Below are 16,695 nucleotides of genomic sequence, written 5' to 3'. Positions count from 1 at the left end.
TGCTCTCTAGCATTTGTTATTTTTTATCAGTTTGGCATAAAAATGATATAGTATTGTTCATGTTTTTGTGTATTTTGAAATCAGTTAATTTGTTTATTAAATCTTTATTATTTGAAAGGTGGATTTAGAGAGAGAGGGAAAGACATAGATAGCTTTCATCTGCTGGCTCACACCCCAGAGAGTTTCAACAGTTGAGCCTGGGGCATGCTGGAGTCAGGAGCTTCATCCAAGTCTCCCACATGAGTGGCAAGGACCTGAGTCCTTCGTCCATCTTCTGCTGGTTTCCCAGGTGTTTAGCAGTGAGCTAAATTGGAAGTGGAGATTCCTAAACTCAAAGTGGAACTCAGATGTTATGCTGGCCTCACAGATTGCAGCTTTCCCCACTTGGCCACAATGCCAGCCCCTCTATCAATTTAATTCCTCAAAAATAGCTCAGTAATGTTGGCATCTATCTCATTTTGTTTTTTCTCTGTTATTATTCAACTTATTGATGTCTTATTTTTGTTCACATTATTCCTCTCAATTGCTCTACCTGAGGTGAGTAGGGCTGCTGTGTTGCTTAAATGAAGTGTATGCTTTAGATTACTCATTTAATGAGTGCATGTCATTCACATAGCACTTCACTGAAGTTCTACTATGTCCCAAATCCTCTTCTAGGCACAGAATTTAGACCACTTTTCTCTTAGGCCCAGATCTTGCCTTTAACATACTACTTGGAATTTAGTAGCTCATGAAATCTGCAGACTGCATAAATGAATGAATATTTTGAGGGCTGTGCTTTTGTGGAGGAACTTCATAGGAGACCGAAGGAATAAAATAAATCAAAAGTATCCACAGTATATAGAATGTATACTATTTTACAAGTCACAGAGAAGAAGAAGAAGAAGGAAAGTAGTAAGACTAGAAAGTTTGTGGCAAGACTAACAGGCGCTGGTCAAGAACTTAATAAGCACATTAGGAAAGCAGTAAGGTTTCTTTTTTTTTTTTTGAGGAAAAGTTTTTATTTCTAGTGATGAAATTGGCTACAGAACATTATGAAAGTTTAAAAATACAAAGAGAAATTGTCTATAATTAATAGATTCAAAATTTGACAATCAGTGAATATCATTATTAGTCATTACCAACAACAGTTATTGATTTGAAAGGCAGAGTGACAGGAAGAGGGAACCACTGCTTCACTCCCCAGACACTTGCAATAGCCAAAGCTTGACCAAGCCAAAACCAGGAACTGGGAATTCATTCTGGATGTCCCATTTGGGTGCAGGGACCCAAGCACTTCTGCCATCCTCCGTCTCCTCCCAGGGTGCACACTAGCAGAAACTTGCCTCAAAGCAGAGAAGCTACCACTCAAGCCAGGCATTTGTATATGGGATGTGGGTGTGTGGTGGTGATAGCAAGCCCTCATGGATTAAAAAAAAAAAAAAAAAAAAAAAAAAAAAAAAAAAAAAGTTATTTCTATGCCAAGGAAATTACTCTGTAGTCTTTCTCTTATAAACTACGTATTGCTGAACCTAGATAATTTTTCCTTTATTTAACAATGACATGAAAATGTCAGTTGAGTTGGCTTTCCTGAAGACCTTGTTTCTTGAATATTAGTGGCTAGCTGAGATAAATTCTTTTCATCTCTTTCTCGCTTCGGCAGCACATGTGCTCGCTTCGGCAGCACATATACTAAAATTGGAATGATACAGAGAAGATTAGCATGCCCCTGCACAGTAAGGTTTCTTTACCTCCCTGTAGGCTCTGCTCTCCAGAGGTGAACAGGGTCCTCTAAACCCACTTGCTGCACACACAAACACCTGAGTGTTGTATTCTCCCACAGGTGTTGGAGACTGATATGGTGTTCTGATTTATATTTACATAATGGCTAGTGACATCGGGCATATTCACATGTTTTGACCATGTACATTTCTTCTGAGAAATGTCTATTCAGATCCTTGCCTGTTTCTTCACTGTATTTTTTGGAGTTTTTCCAATTCATGTAAATGTTCTGGAAATCTGTAAACATTCAGAGTTTTAATTTTTCCTGCCATCTGTTCATTGTATCTACACTCTGATGTTTACTTTGTTGTGAAGAAGTATCTTAGTTGGATATACTCAAATGTCTCTGTTTTTATTTTTGTGACTATTGCTATTGGAATCTTACCCAAAAGCTATTGTGTGTTGACAATATTTAGAGTTTCCCTATGTTTACTTGGGTTTGGGTCTTATGATTACATTTTAATTCACTGTGAGTTCACTTTCACATAGTGTAAGAGATGTTGGAGTCTCTTTTCAGGCTTCTACATATGGATAATCAAGTTCCTCTGCACCACTTGTGAAAGAGATTCTTCTTTCTCCAGTTCATTTTAGTTCCTTTGTTAAATATGAGTTGCTGGTAGAAATTTGGGTTTATTTCTATGCTACCAAGTCTTTTCCATTGAACTATGTGTCTGTTATTATATCAGTGCTAACACTTCTTCTTTTTTTTTTGCAGTATATTTATTTGAAAGGCAGAGTTACAGAGAGGTAGAGGCAGAGAGAGAGAGAGAGGTCTTCCATCCACTGGTTTACTCCCCAAATGGCCACAATGGCCGGAGCTCTGTTGATCTGAATCCAAGTGTCAGGAGCTTCTTCCAGGTCTCTATGCAGGTGCAGGGGCCCAAAGACTTTGGCCATTTTCTACTTTTTTCTCAGGCTATACCAGAGAGGGGTATAAGAAGTGGAGCAGCTGGGAAACATACTGGCACCCATATGAGATGCCGGCACTGCAGACGGTGACTTTACCTGCTTTGTCATAGTGCTGACCCCTGTAATATGTCTTAAAATATGGTGTGATGTCTCCAGCTTTTTTTTGCTTTATAATATTGCTTTAGATGTTAAGCATCTCTCATGTTTCTATGTGAATTTTAGCATCATTTTTTCTAGCTCTGAGAACATCGTTGGTATGTTGATTGGGATTACATTGAATTTGCAAATTGCTTTTGGTAGTATGGATATTTTGGTATTATTCTTCCCATTCACAAACATAAGTTTTCTGTGAGACTGTCAAAAAGCCTTGACAAAAATTGGACTTTATTACACAAAAATTCATCACTTTTTGGGATCATTTAAATCCATAATTTTGCACTAATATTTGATAAATAATTAAAGACTTTGAGCATTTTAGTAGGAGAAATTAAAATATTTATCAATTTATTCAAATATTGTTTAGATGTGATATTCAAATATTGTTTAGAGCCATTGTCTATATTCCCTCTAAATTACGATCTTTTTGCTTTTTGCCTGTTAAACTTGTCCCTTGATTCAAGAACCCTTTTTAATGTAATGTAAACTGAAAATGTCATTTCATAAGCTAAAAAAAATGACAAAGAAGGAAAAAGAAGGGAGGGAGGTTGAGTATATAATTATGTTCTCCGAATTTTTTCTATAAAACATATTGAATCATTTAAAAGCTAATTAAAATTAAACTCAAAATTGGACCATTATGACCAATACTTAAAACAAGTGATTAAAAACTGTAGATGTCTTCAATTTTGATTATCATTCTTCTTTAGAATATCTGAAAGAAATCCGGCTTCTCACTTTAAAATATACCAGTGTGTTAGAATTCAGTATTAAATGACTTTGTTTAAAAGTTTTATTTAATCTATTGCTTTAAGTAGTAATACTATGGCCATTGTAAAACAAAATCCTTATCATTTTTCATAAAACAGAAAGGGCCTTTAAAACATCATCACTAAAAATATTAAGAGACCTAAAATATAACATTCTTAAAACCCAAGTGATACCATTCAAAATTTTCAAATATGCAGGGATAGTTCATGTCAAGTAACTAAATAATTGTGAAGTGTATATATGGAATAGCTTCTATAAATTCTTTTGGCAAGGGCTGGCACTGTGGCATAGTGGGTGAGGCTGCCACCTGCAGTGCTGGTATTCCATAGGGGCATCAGTTCAAGACCTGGCTGCTCCACTTCCTATCCAGCTCTCTGCTATGGCCTGGGAAACACTATAAAATGGTGCAAGTCCTTGGGCCCCTGCACCTGCATAGGAGACCAGGAAGAGGCTCCTGGCTCCTGCCTTCCAGTCAGCACAGCTCCAGCCATGGAGGCCAACTGTGGAGTGAACCAGTGAATGGAAGACCACTCTCTCTGCCTGTCCTTCTCTCTCTGTGTAATTCTGACTTTCAAATAATATAAATAAATCTTTAAAAATTCTTTTGGCAAATAGATGAAGCTACTTGTTATACATTTCAAATAAATAGCAAACATACTAGAAAAATATATTGAATAAAATTTAAGCAACTCATAGCTATACACAGAAATTTCTCACCATAACAACATAGCAACCACTAAATTTCCAAATTCAATTTTCCACAACTTAGAATCTTTAACTCCAGAAGGAGTACAAAATTGACAGAACAGTGGCCTATGTATCAGGATACCTAATGCTAATACAGAATTATCCCTGCTACAACTTACCTGTGTGACCTTGAACAATTCACTTTACTTCTCTGGGCCTTGGCATTTAGCATCCTCATGTGATAAAGGAGGCTTGGATAAGATCAGTTGTACTCTGTCTTGAGACTTCAATGATCTCTCAGTTTCCAAACAGGCACCTTAAGGGAAAGTAAACCTTTAGATCAAAGCTTACATTTTTAAATCTAAATATATTTTAAACTGTTTCTACAACTAGTACAAAACAACACATTCAAATGTGTACCATGCCACTTTTCAATATTTGGGAATAATTAATGCATCATTTTAGAGCATTGTCTTGAGGCCAGTGCTGTGGTGTAGCTAGTAAAGCCACTGCATGCAGTGGGGGCATCCCATATGGAGGCCGGTTCAAGTCCAGGCTGCTCCACTTTCCATTCAGCTGTCTGCTATAGCCTGGGAGAGCAGTAGGAAGTTGGCCCAAGTCCTTGGGCCCCTGAATCTGCATGGGAGACCCTGAAGAGGTCCTGGCTCCTGGTTTCAGATTGGCATATCTCTGACCTTTTAGGCCATCTGGGGAGTGAACCAGCAGATGGAGGACCTCTCTCTCTCTCTCTCTTCCTCTTGTTCACTATCTGTGTAACTCTGACTTCCAAATAAATAAATAAATAAATCTTTTAAAAAATCAAAAGAATATTGTCTGGCACACAGTGAACCACTAAGTACAAGATATTATTAGGAATATTAGATTGAAATATTGAAATAAACTAGGCAATAAGCCTTAAGATGCAAAGTAATACCAAGAAATATAATCTCAAATTTCTGTGTTCAACAAGGTAGTCTCTTTTCACTACTAACTTTATACTAAATAAGATATTTTGATATTTTGTTAAGAGTAAATTTATCGGGGGCCAGCGCCGTGGCTCACTTGGTTAATTCTCCACCTGTGGTGCTGGTATCCCTTATGGGCAAAGTGTTCTAGTCCTGGTTGCTCCTCTTTCAGTCCAGCTTTCTGCTATGGCCCGGGAAGGCAGTAGAGGATGGCCCAAGTGCTTGGGCCCTGCACCCGGATGGGAGACCAGGAGAAAGCACCTGACTCCTGGCTTTGGATGGGCACAGCTCCAACTGTGGCAGCCATCTGGGGACTGAACCAATGGAAGGAAGACCTTTCTGATTTCTCACTGTATATAACTCTACCTGTCAAATAAAAAAAATTATTAGTTTTTCATAAAAACTGCAGTATTGAAAAAGTTCTAAAATCCCTCTAATTCTAAATGTCTGTGACTGCTAACTCATTAGCACATATTGCATTCTTTACATCTGGGTAATCATGACAATTCACTTTTAAATGATTAACAGATCTGCTGTTATATATAAATACATGCTTTTCCGAAAATCATACAATAAGCAGGCTACATACTTTACTTCAAGTAGAACTGCCATATCCAGTCCTACAATTGTAAATAAGACAGTTTCAATTGTTCAGCATTATCAATTATAAATTCCAATCGTGTAGCAATACTCATAAGAATTTAGGGGGCCGATGCTGTGGAGTAGCAAGTAGAGCTGTGGCTTGCAGTGCTGACATTCCAATTGGGTGCCAGTTCAAGTCCTGGCTACTCAAATTACTATCCATCTTTTTAGGCAAGTAAGACTTACTATCCAGCAGTAGAGGATGGCCCAGGCCCTTGGGCTCCTGCACCTGCATAGGAGACCCAAAAGAAGCTGCTGGCTCCTGGCTTTGGATTGGCAGAGCTCCAGCCATTGTGGCCAAATGGGGAGTGAACCAGCGGTTGGAAGACTGCTCTCTCTCTCTCTCTCTCCTTCTCTGTGTAACTCTGATTTTCAAGTAAAATAAATGAATCTTTTTTTAAAAAGGATGAAATAAAAAGGAAGATGAAGATTACAAAATTGTTTAATTTTTTTAATAAATATAAATTTCCAAAGTACAGCTTTTGGATTACAGTGGCTTCCCCTCCCCCAAAACATCCCTCCCACCCATAATCCTCCTATTTCCTGCTTCCTCTCCCATCCCAGAAGATTACAAAATTGTATGAAGGACATTTGTACAGTAAACAAATATACTGATTTCCAATGCAATATTTGAATACTTGAAGCAGGAAGGCTAAGTACTTCTTTGCCAAAATAACATGTTTTCTCCAGTGTAAAACCCATTTGCCATCCCAATACACAAAGGGATTTGGGGCAAGAAGGAAAAAAGAAGTCCACACATGCAGAAATTTTAAGCAAAACAAAATAGAGAATGTATTTAGTTTCATGTAAATCACATGAGAATTAATAGTATTCTACCAATTTGCAACAAATATTTTTAACTTTAATGAATGAATGAACTTTCAGTTACATAGCAGGAAACTTCTACCCTCTCCCATAAAACTGAAAGAGAAACTTTTTAAAAGTAAAAACTGATGAAAGAATTCTGCAATACATGTTAATGTTAAGTAGCCCAGCAGAGTTTATTTAGAAATACAAACACACACACAGAAAATAAATACATTAAAATCTTACTGAATAGTCCAGTAATAGTTCAGGATCCAATATGTGTGCAAAAGATTCTGGATTTCCCAGTCACTTTGTATAGGAAATGATGTGCTTTGCTATGTAGCATGTAACTTTAGATTCCTGAACACCTCCACTTTGCTTCTTACCCTGAGTCCCAGCAAATACAGGAACACAGCTGTTGAGTCATTCATTTTCTGGATTTGGGAATATCAAAGAATTAATGAGTATAGAAAGTTGTACAGCAAAGACCAAGAATATCCAAGGGAGGTCAGGAAAATCAATTGAACAAGTCAAAATACTATGAATGTATACTGAATGCTCTGTTTTTAATATGTCTTACTTACCTAAAAAGACATGAGGGCTATTGCTCTCTCTCTTAATACAACTAAGGAGAAGATATCACCAATGCTCAAGAAAAATGAATACACAGCAGAGCTAATACAAAATCCCCAAATTCCAAAATAGAAAAACTGGATATGCACTCCTTACACACACCCTGAAGTGGCAATGAAGTAGAACAAATCTAAAATTAGAAAAAAATCTTTTTTTAAAGATTTATTTATTTATTTTAAAGTCAGAGTTGCACAGAGAGAGGCAGAGAAGAGAGAGGGGTCTTCCATCCACTGGTTCTCTCCCCAGTTGGCTGCAATGGCCAGAGTTGTGCCAATCCAAAGCCAGGAGCAAGGAGCTTCTTCCAGGTCTCCCACATGGGTGCAGGGGCCCAGGACTTGGGCCATCTTCTACTGCTTTCCCAGGCTATAGCAGAGATCTGGATCCATATGAGCTGCCAGCACTGCAAGTGGTGGCTCTACCCACTATGCCACACCACTGGCCCCGAAAATTCTTGTCAAATTAAGAACATTTAACCTTTGTTTTAGAGTGCATTATTAAAATATCTAAACTGGGGGAATACATAATTTCTTTCTTTAGAAATCAGAAGAGAAAAAGAACACTTCAAGCCTACTGTGACACCACACAGAAGGAATGGAGAATCATGATCTCAATTAGCCTAGGGACAGAATAAAAGGGAGGGAAATAGGAACAACAGAATTAAGATGAATAAGCTTTGACAGCTGAGGGAATCTGAATGTAAAGAAAAGGCATGCAGTTAACTGAAACAATAGAGATAAGTCTGAGAGGAAAAAACATTGTTAAGTCATATTAATGGGGCCAGAGCTGTGACTTAGTAAAGTAAAAAAAAAAATCTAAAATTTGTTTTTAAATTATATAATTAAAAAAGATTAAAAAAAGATGTTCAATCTTAAGTCTCTACAGCATAAGATATACATCAATTTTCCCAGGTTCTATTTGCATTTATTAACAAAGTTTCATGGGTATAATCACTAAAGTGGCTCCAATAAGTCTTTTTATAAAAATTATTTTTTATTTTGACAGGCAGAGTGGACAGTGAGAGAGACAGAGAGAAAGGTCTTCCTTTTTCTGTTGGTTTACCCCCTAGTGACCGCTGCCGCCAGTGTGCTGCGGCTGGCACATGGCGCTGATCCAAAGCCAGGAGCCAAGTGCTTCCTCCTGGTCTCCCATGCAGGTACGGGGCCCAAGCACTTTGGCCATCCTCCATTGCACTCCTGGGCCATAGCAGAGAGCTGGACTGGAAGTGGAGCAACTGGGACAGAATCTGGCTCTCCCAGCAGGACTAGAACTTGGTGTGCCTGCACCGCAGGTGGAGGATTAGCTTATTGAGCCATGGAGCCTGCCTCCAATAAGTCTTAACCTGGGATGCAACTAAATTTAACAAGGATACTCAATAGGAATTTTAGAAGAATTCCAAAATATGTATCAGAATAAAAATAAATACTTTACTTGGTACATCTCATTTTAACTATACTATTGTCTAAATTTCCAAATGTCAGATGTACTAAAAAAATCCCCAAAGCAGCAGAGTTGGTCCGACATGATGAGGAATAAAATAAAGAAAATGAGAATTCGCAGATCCCAGATTAAAATAACCAAGAAGGCCCAATAAAAGAAAACTCAATGTCTTCATACACTAACATTTATTACCTCAGATTTATTTAACAAAAAGGTGATTATTCCAGCTACATCCCATTAGGTAGCCCAATTTTACCTGCTAAATCCATTTAAAAAAAGCACCTCATGATATATTACTAAAATCATATTGCTATATGCCATCCACCATGTCCACTGTACCTTATACCTAATGTTAACAGATCTGATGAAAATCAGTAGATAAATGATGTGTCTTAACCACGTGTGGGAAATGTCTTTTGTTCAATGTTTTTCCAAAAACCCCTCAGTCTCAGTTTGCCTTCACCTTGAAAAGACACTTCTGAGGTTTACTAATCAGTCCAGCTTCTTCGGGCCTCCCTCCAATGAAAGGGGCTAAAATCCATCAAAATAAACTCTAGGCACTGTCCTTGTGCTCCCAGTGACTTTTTCACTCTAGGGGCTCACAAACCTTCTAAATTCTTTAGATCACCTGTGATGTCCATTAGTTCTCAAAGACTATGATGCAAGTAATTTCCCCTCTTGGAACCTTGTTATTAACTGTGCTGTATGAGAAATGAAGTCTCCTACACACCTTGTGCTTATGATTCTCCAAACCATGTTGCCTGCTAGGACTTTGGCCATGAATATAGGACAGCAATACCTGAACATGATTACTGAGATCTCCTTAATAAAGGATAGACTGGGGCCAGCACTGTGGTGCAGTGGTGTAATCCTTTACCTGCAATGCTGGCACCCCATATGAGCACCAGTTCTAGTCCCCATTTCTCCTTTTCCCAGCCAGCTCTCTGCAATAGCCTGGGAAAGCAGTAGAAGCTGTTCCAAGTGCTTTGGTCCCTGCCAAAATATGGGAGACCTGGAAGCTCCTAGCTCAGATTGGCCCAGCTGCAGACATTGCAGTCATTAGGGGAGTAAATGAGCATATGGAAGACCTTTCTGTGTCTCTTCTTCTCACTCTCTGTAAGTAAACCTGTCAACTACATAAATAAATTCCTTATATATATATTTACATTTATTTATATATTTATGTATATAAATATATTCATATATAAAATATATTATAATTTATCATACAATATATTATATAATATATAATTATAAACAGATAATATTATATAATTTATTATATGTATTTTATATATATATATATATATATATATATATTATTGAGATGACTTCAATAGCCAGAGTGTGGCCAGGTTGAAACCAGGAGCTTTTCCTCTGATGTGTGTCCCAGGAACCCAGGTACTCGGAGCATCTTTCACTGCTTTTTCAATCCATTGGTAAGGAGCTGGATCAGAAATAATTATTTATATATAAATAACAAATTCATATATAATAATTATATACAATTATATATTTATAATAATTATATGCAATTCTATATTATGTATAGAAATATATAGTATAATATATAATATATATTATAATATATAAATATATATATGATGGACCAAAATATGGTATTCTCCATTTGGCAGAAGGGACAGGCTCCAATATCTACTGTCTATGTCAGTATGTCAGCATAATGCAGGAGGTAACCCCTCTACCAAATAAGAAAAGCTATTTCAGTTCAGCTGGACATCATTCTGCTGACTGTTGACCTTATTACTGTTAGTCTGGATGCTTTCATTGGTTGCAATCCAGAGAGCCAATTTTCCCATAGATATAAACATCAGCAAACATGAAAATTTGGTAAGAAAAGCTTAAACTGAGAGTTATGATTAATAACTATTTTTTTTAATTTTTATTTAATGCATATAAATTTCCAAAGTACGACTTATGGATTACAATGGCTTCCCCCCCATACCGTCCCTCCCACCCACAACCCTCCCCTTTCCCACTCCCTCTCCCCTTCCATTCACATCAAGATTCATTTTTGATTATCTTAATATACAGAAGATCAGCTTAGTATACATCAAGTATGGATTTCAACAGTTTGCTCCCACACAGAAACATAAAGTGAAAAATAATAGATGATTTTTTTTTAAAAATGATGATGAAATCAGAGCAGACCTATTGTCATGTTTAATCCCAGTGAGAGTCAAGTTGGGAATTGATAATTTCTTTTTTTTTTTTTTAACAGAGGATCAGTTTAGTATGCATTAAGTAAGGATTTCAACAGTTTGCACCCCCATAGAAACACAAAGTGAAATATATTGTTTGAGTACTCGTTATAGCATTAAATCTCAATGTACAGCACATTAAGGATAGAGATCCTACATGAGGAGTAAGTGCACAGTGACTCCTGTTGTTGACTTTACCAATTGACACTCCTGTCTATGGCATCAGTAATCTCCCTATGCTCCAGTCATGAGTTTCCAAGGCTATGGAAGCCCTCTGAGTTCTCCGACTCTTATCTTGTTTAGACAAGGTCGTAGATAACCTACGGTTCGACCCAGCCATCCCACTCCTTGGAATTTACCCAAAGGAATTTAAATTGGCAAACAAAAAAGAGGTCTGCACCCTAATGTTTATTGCAGCACAATTCACAATAGCTAAGACCTGGAACCAACCTAAATGCCCATCAACGATAGACTGGATAAAGAAATTATGGGATATGTACTCTTTAGAATACTATACCGCAGTAAGAAACAACGAAATCCAGTCATTTGCAACAAAATGGAGGAATCTGGAACACATCATGCTGAGTGAAATAAGCCAGTCCCAAAGGGACAAATACCATATGTTCTCCCTGATCAGTGACGACTGACTGAACACCAAGAGGGAAACCTGTTGGAGTGAGGTGGACACTATGGGAAATGGTGGCTTGATCAGCATAGCCCTGACTGTTAATGAACAACTTAATACATTATCCCTCTTAGTAGTTTTTTTTATCTGTTCTACTTAATATGACTGGTTTAGATCTGTAATTGATGCACAGTTATTCTTAAGTGTTGAAAATTAACTGAAATGTGATCCCTGTTGAACATGGTGGTGGGAATGGGAGAGGGAAGAGATGTATAATTTGGGACATGCTCAGGCTGACTTGCCCCAAGTGGTGGAGTTGGAAGCATACCAGGGGATTCCAATTCAATCCCATTGAGGTGGCATGTACCAATGCCATCTCACTGTTCCAGGTGATCAGTTTCAGTTCACAGTTGGTCATGGTGGAGGGACTGGGAGTCAAAGGGAGCACATAGACAAGTCTAGTACCTGCTAACGCTAACCGATGGAGTAAATAAAGGGGAGAGTGATCCAACATGGGAAGTGAGATACTCAGCAGACTCATAGAATGGCAGATGTCCTAAATAGCACTCTGGCCTCAGAATCAGCCCTAAAGGCATTCGGAGCTGGCTGAAAAGCTCATGAGAGTATTTCAGGCATGGAAAGCCAAGACACTCTGGCAAAAGATCTCTGCGAGTGAGATCCCAGTGGACAGAACAGGTCATCAAAGAAGGAGGTACCTTTCTCTGAAGGGAGGAGAGAACCTCCACTTTGACTATGACCTTGTCTAAACAAGATTAATAACTATTTTAACAAAATTTCTCAGAACCCATCTAATCCAAACCTTGGACAATTGGAAGACATTGTACTTGGCCCACCCATAATCAAAATGGATTCTAAATCCTTCAACTGCAAGGAGAGTATCATAGACATTAATGCTCCAAACGGATCCAGTTCTCTGCTAATGTGTCTGGAAAAGCAGCACAGGGTGACTCAAATATTGGGGCTCCTGCACCCTTGTGAGAGACCTGGAAGAAGCCCCTGGCTCCTGATATCAGTCTGGCCTAGCCGCAGTCATTGCAGCCATTTGAGGAGTGAACAAACCAGGAGGAAGATCAATCTCTCCCATTCTCTCTATCTAGTGCTGCCTTTCAAATTCATAAAAGGATCTTTAAGAAAATAGATCACTTCAATAAATTTGCCATTGCTCAGTCATGATGACTTTTACTACCTTCAGTTCTTTTTCAAAAGATTTATTTATTGGAAAGGCAGATAGAGGAGCTGGTGGTTGTGGTGCAGTGGACAAAGCTGCTATCTGTTACATTGGCATCCTGTATGTGCACCAGTTCAAGTACCAGCTATTCCATTTCTGATCCAGCTCCTTACCAATGGACTGAAAAAGCAGGGAAAGATGGCCCAAGTGCCTGGGATGCTGCCACGCACATTGCAGGAAAAGCTCCTTGCTGCCATGCACATCGGAGGGAAAGCTCCTGGCTTCAACCTGGCCACACTCTGGCTATTAAAGTCATCTCAAAAATGAATTAGGTGGTGGAAGATTTCTGTCTCTCCCTCTCTCTGTAACTCTTTCAAGTAAGTAATTAAATATTTTAATATGATAAAAAAGGCAGAGACACACAGAGACAAAGAGAGAAGGAAAGAGAAGCAGAGAGATCTCCCATCTGCTGGTTCACTTTCTATATGGCTACCACTGTGCAAGACCAGGTTCTCAAGTCCCCATTGAGGTTACAGTTCTCCAATTTGACGACAGGAATGAAAGAATTTGAGCTATTATACATTGCTTCCCAGGGATATTAACATGAAGCTGATTAGGAAGTGTAGTACCCAAAACTCAGATTAGCACTGCAATATAGGATGTGGGCATCTGTTGTGACTGCTAACAAATTGGAAATCCTAGAGTAAAAATCAACAGATTCCTGGACATACACAATATACCAAAATTGAGTCATGAAGACACATAGAAAAGCTAAACAAATCAAAAACCAAGACAGAGATTGGATGAGTAATAAAGACCCTCCCAACAAGCAAAAGTCCAGGATCAGACAGCCTCACTATTGAATTCTACAGGACTTTTAAAGAACTAATGCTTCTCAAACTATTCAACACAATTGAAAGAGAGACAATCCTCTCAAACTCCTTCTATTAATCCTGCATCACCTTAATTCTTCAACTAGAAAAAGATACAGTGGAGAGAGAGTACTATAGAAAAATATCCCTGATGGGGGCCAGTGCCATAGCACACTGGGTTGATCCTCCACCCGTGGAGACGGCATCCCATATGGGTGCCAGTTCTGGTCCCGGTTGCTGCTATTCCAGTCCAGCTTTCTGCACTGGACTGGGAGGGCAGTGGAGGATGGCCCAAGTGCCTGGGTCCCTGCACCCGCATGGGTGACCAGGGAGATGCTCCTGACTCTGGCTTCCGATTGGACCAGCACTACCTGTTGGGCCATATGGAGCATAAACAAGCAGATAAAATACTTCTGTCTCTCTGCCTCTGCCTCTCCATCTCTGTAACTCAATCTTTCAAATAAATAATTCTTTTGAAAAGGTCAACAAACAATAAAGGCTGGTGGAGAGGGAGAGAAAAAGGTACCCTAACCCACTGTTGGTGGGAATGAAGCTAGTGCAACCATTATGGAAGGCAGTATCAAAGTTCCTCAGAAATCTGAAAACAAACATACCATGTGATCCTGCCATCTGACTACTGGGAATTTATCTGCATGAAATGAAATAGAATATGCACAGGCATGAGTTATCTGTACCCTCATGTTTATTACAGCTCAATTCACAATAGCTAACATGGAATCAACCCAGATGTCCATCAACTGGTGACTGGAACAAAAATATGAGCTATATATACAGTGTAAAATACTATTCAACCATAATTGAGAATGAAATCCCATCTTCTGTAACTAAATGGATGAACTGGAAACAAGTATGCTTCATGAAAGAAGCCAGTCCCCAAAAGACAAATACCATATGTTTTCTCTGACTGGTGGTAATTAATATATAGACAACAAAAAGCAGCATATGAGTTAAATTGACATTTTGAGATTTGAGTATTGTTCATAGCACTTTTCTGTACTCTTTGATAGAGTACACAACATATACTCATTGATATTTCTGCTACTACTTGCTGAATTCTTTATTTTGTAGAGGGTTAAAGCTTGTGATTCTAAAATAAAATCAAAGCATGCAGCTGTCAAAATTAAAAGAAAATAAAACAAGAAGGAGGGAGTTGGAAATATGAGAACAAGGGAAGATAGGATAGGATGTTATCAGTTTGCTCTTCAATCTGTATATATAAATTACATGAAATTTGTTCACTTAATATGCATTTAAAAATATAAACTTAACACTGGAAGAAAAAGACCTGAGATCAGTGTTTTCTGGATTACCACTAATAAAATTTAGTCTTCATTTATGTCTGACCATATTTAATTTCTTATTTATTTATTTTATAAGAAAATTAACATCACCATTCCTAACAAGTCCATCCTGCTTCATGCATATCTATCAGTTCCCACTATGCTAATAATTTCTCATGAACTTAAATCCATATCATCTTAAAAAGATGCAATGTGGGGCTGGCGCTGTGGCATAGCAGATAAAGTTGTTGCCTGCAGTGTTGGCAAGCCATATGGGTGCCAGTTCAAGTCGCGGCTGCTCCACTTCTGAACCAGCTCTCTGCTATGTCCTGGGAAAGCATTAGAAGGTGGCCCAAGTCCTTGGGGCCTTGCACACATGTGAAAGACCCTGAAGAAGCTCCTGGCTTCAGATTGACACAGACCAGTCATTGCGGCCAACTGGGAGTAAACCAGCCGATGGAAGACCTCTCTGTCTCTGTCTGTCTGTCTCTCTCTCTCTACCTCTTCTCTATTTGTGCAACTCTTTCAAATAAATAAATTAATATTTAAGAAAAAAGCCTGATTCATGTTATTATTTATGTGTTTTAGAGGCTTTGCAGATGTTGATTACATGTGCCATGAAAACCCATTAAAATGCAAATCCTATAAGAGGCAACTCCATGTGCACTAAACTGGTAAAATCCAGTGCATGTGTTGAGAAAAACACACTAGCAATACATTTCAAAAAGCTGTGAAATATTATAAGTGGCTGTCAAAAGCTAAAAATCTGACAATGACTCATTATGTCATTTATTTATATATAATGCTGAGAAAATCAGAAGTATTTGTTAAAACTTCTGCTAAAATGCACTAGATTTATAATTTTTAAATGCATCTTTCCTAGATGTAATGCAGTCCTGTACTACTTTAGAGTATCAGAAATTTAAAATGTTGGACCGGTGCTGTGGTGGAGCAGGTTAACACCCTGGTCTGAAGCGCCAGCATCCCATATGGGGGCCGGTTCAATACTCAGCTGCTCCACTTCTGATCCTGCTCTCTGCTATGGCCTGGCAAAGTAGTAGAAGATGGCCCAAGTCTTTGGGCCCCTGTACCCATCTGGGAGACCGGGAACTAGCTCCTGGCTCCTGGCTTCAGATCAGCACAGCTCTGGAAGTTGCAATCAATTAGGGAGTGAACACCAGATGGAAGACCTCTCTCTTTCTCTCTGTCTCTCCTCTCTGTCTGTAACTCGACTTGTACATAAATAAATAAATCTTTAAAACAATTAAGAAATTTAACATGTGAAAGGTTTTTAAAAAATGTATTTCTTTATTGTGAGGCAGAGTTACAGATATAGAGAGGAAGAGAAAGAGAGGTCTTCTATCGACTGGTTCACCCCTAAATGGCCAGAATGGCTGGAGCTGGGCCGATCTGAAGCCAGGTGCCAGAAGCCAGGAGTCAGCAGCTTCCTCCAGGTCTCTCACATGGGTGCAGGGGCCCAAGAACTCAGGGCATATTGCACTGCTTTCCTAGGCCATTAGTAAAGAGCTGGATTGGAAGTGCAGGAGCAGGGACTCAAACTGGTGCCCATGTGGGATGCTGGTGCTGCAGGTGGATGCTTAATCTACTATGCCACAGAGTGGGCCCAGGGAATGGTTTTAGGAAGACATCTTTCATGTAGACTAGGCTGCAATATTGCAAGGTAAGGTTTAGCTTTTATTCCCACACATCAGTATTCA

At 38.6% G+C, this 16,695-nt stretch overlaps 1 pseudogene; it reads left to right on the top strand.

Annotated features, from left to right (window-relative positions):
• Positions 1 to 1,647: 1,647 nt before the first annotated feature.
• Positions 1,648 to 1,715, top strand: LOC149121662 (U6 spliceosomal RNA; annotated as a pseudogene).
• The last annotated feature ends 14,980 nt before the right edge of the window (positions 1,716 to 16,695 follow it).

The sequence above is a fragment of the Oryctolagus cuniculus genome, chromosome 16, assembly GCF_051225735.1.
Source record: "Oryctolagus cuniculus isolate XC-2025 breed Fujian yellow rabbit chromosome 16, ASM5122573v1, whole genome shotgun sequence".
NCBI lineage: Eukaryota > Metazoa > Chordata > Mammalia > Lagomorpha > Leporidae > Oryctolagus > Oryctolagus cuniculus.
Note: the sequence above shows the minus strand (reverse complement) of the source record. Positions and strands in the feature narration are given on the sequence as shown.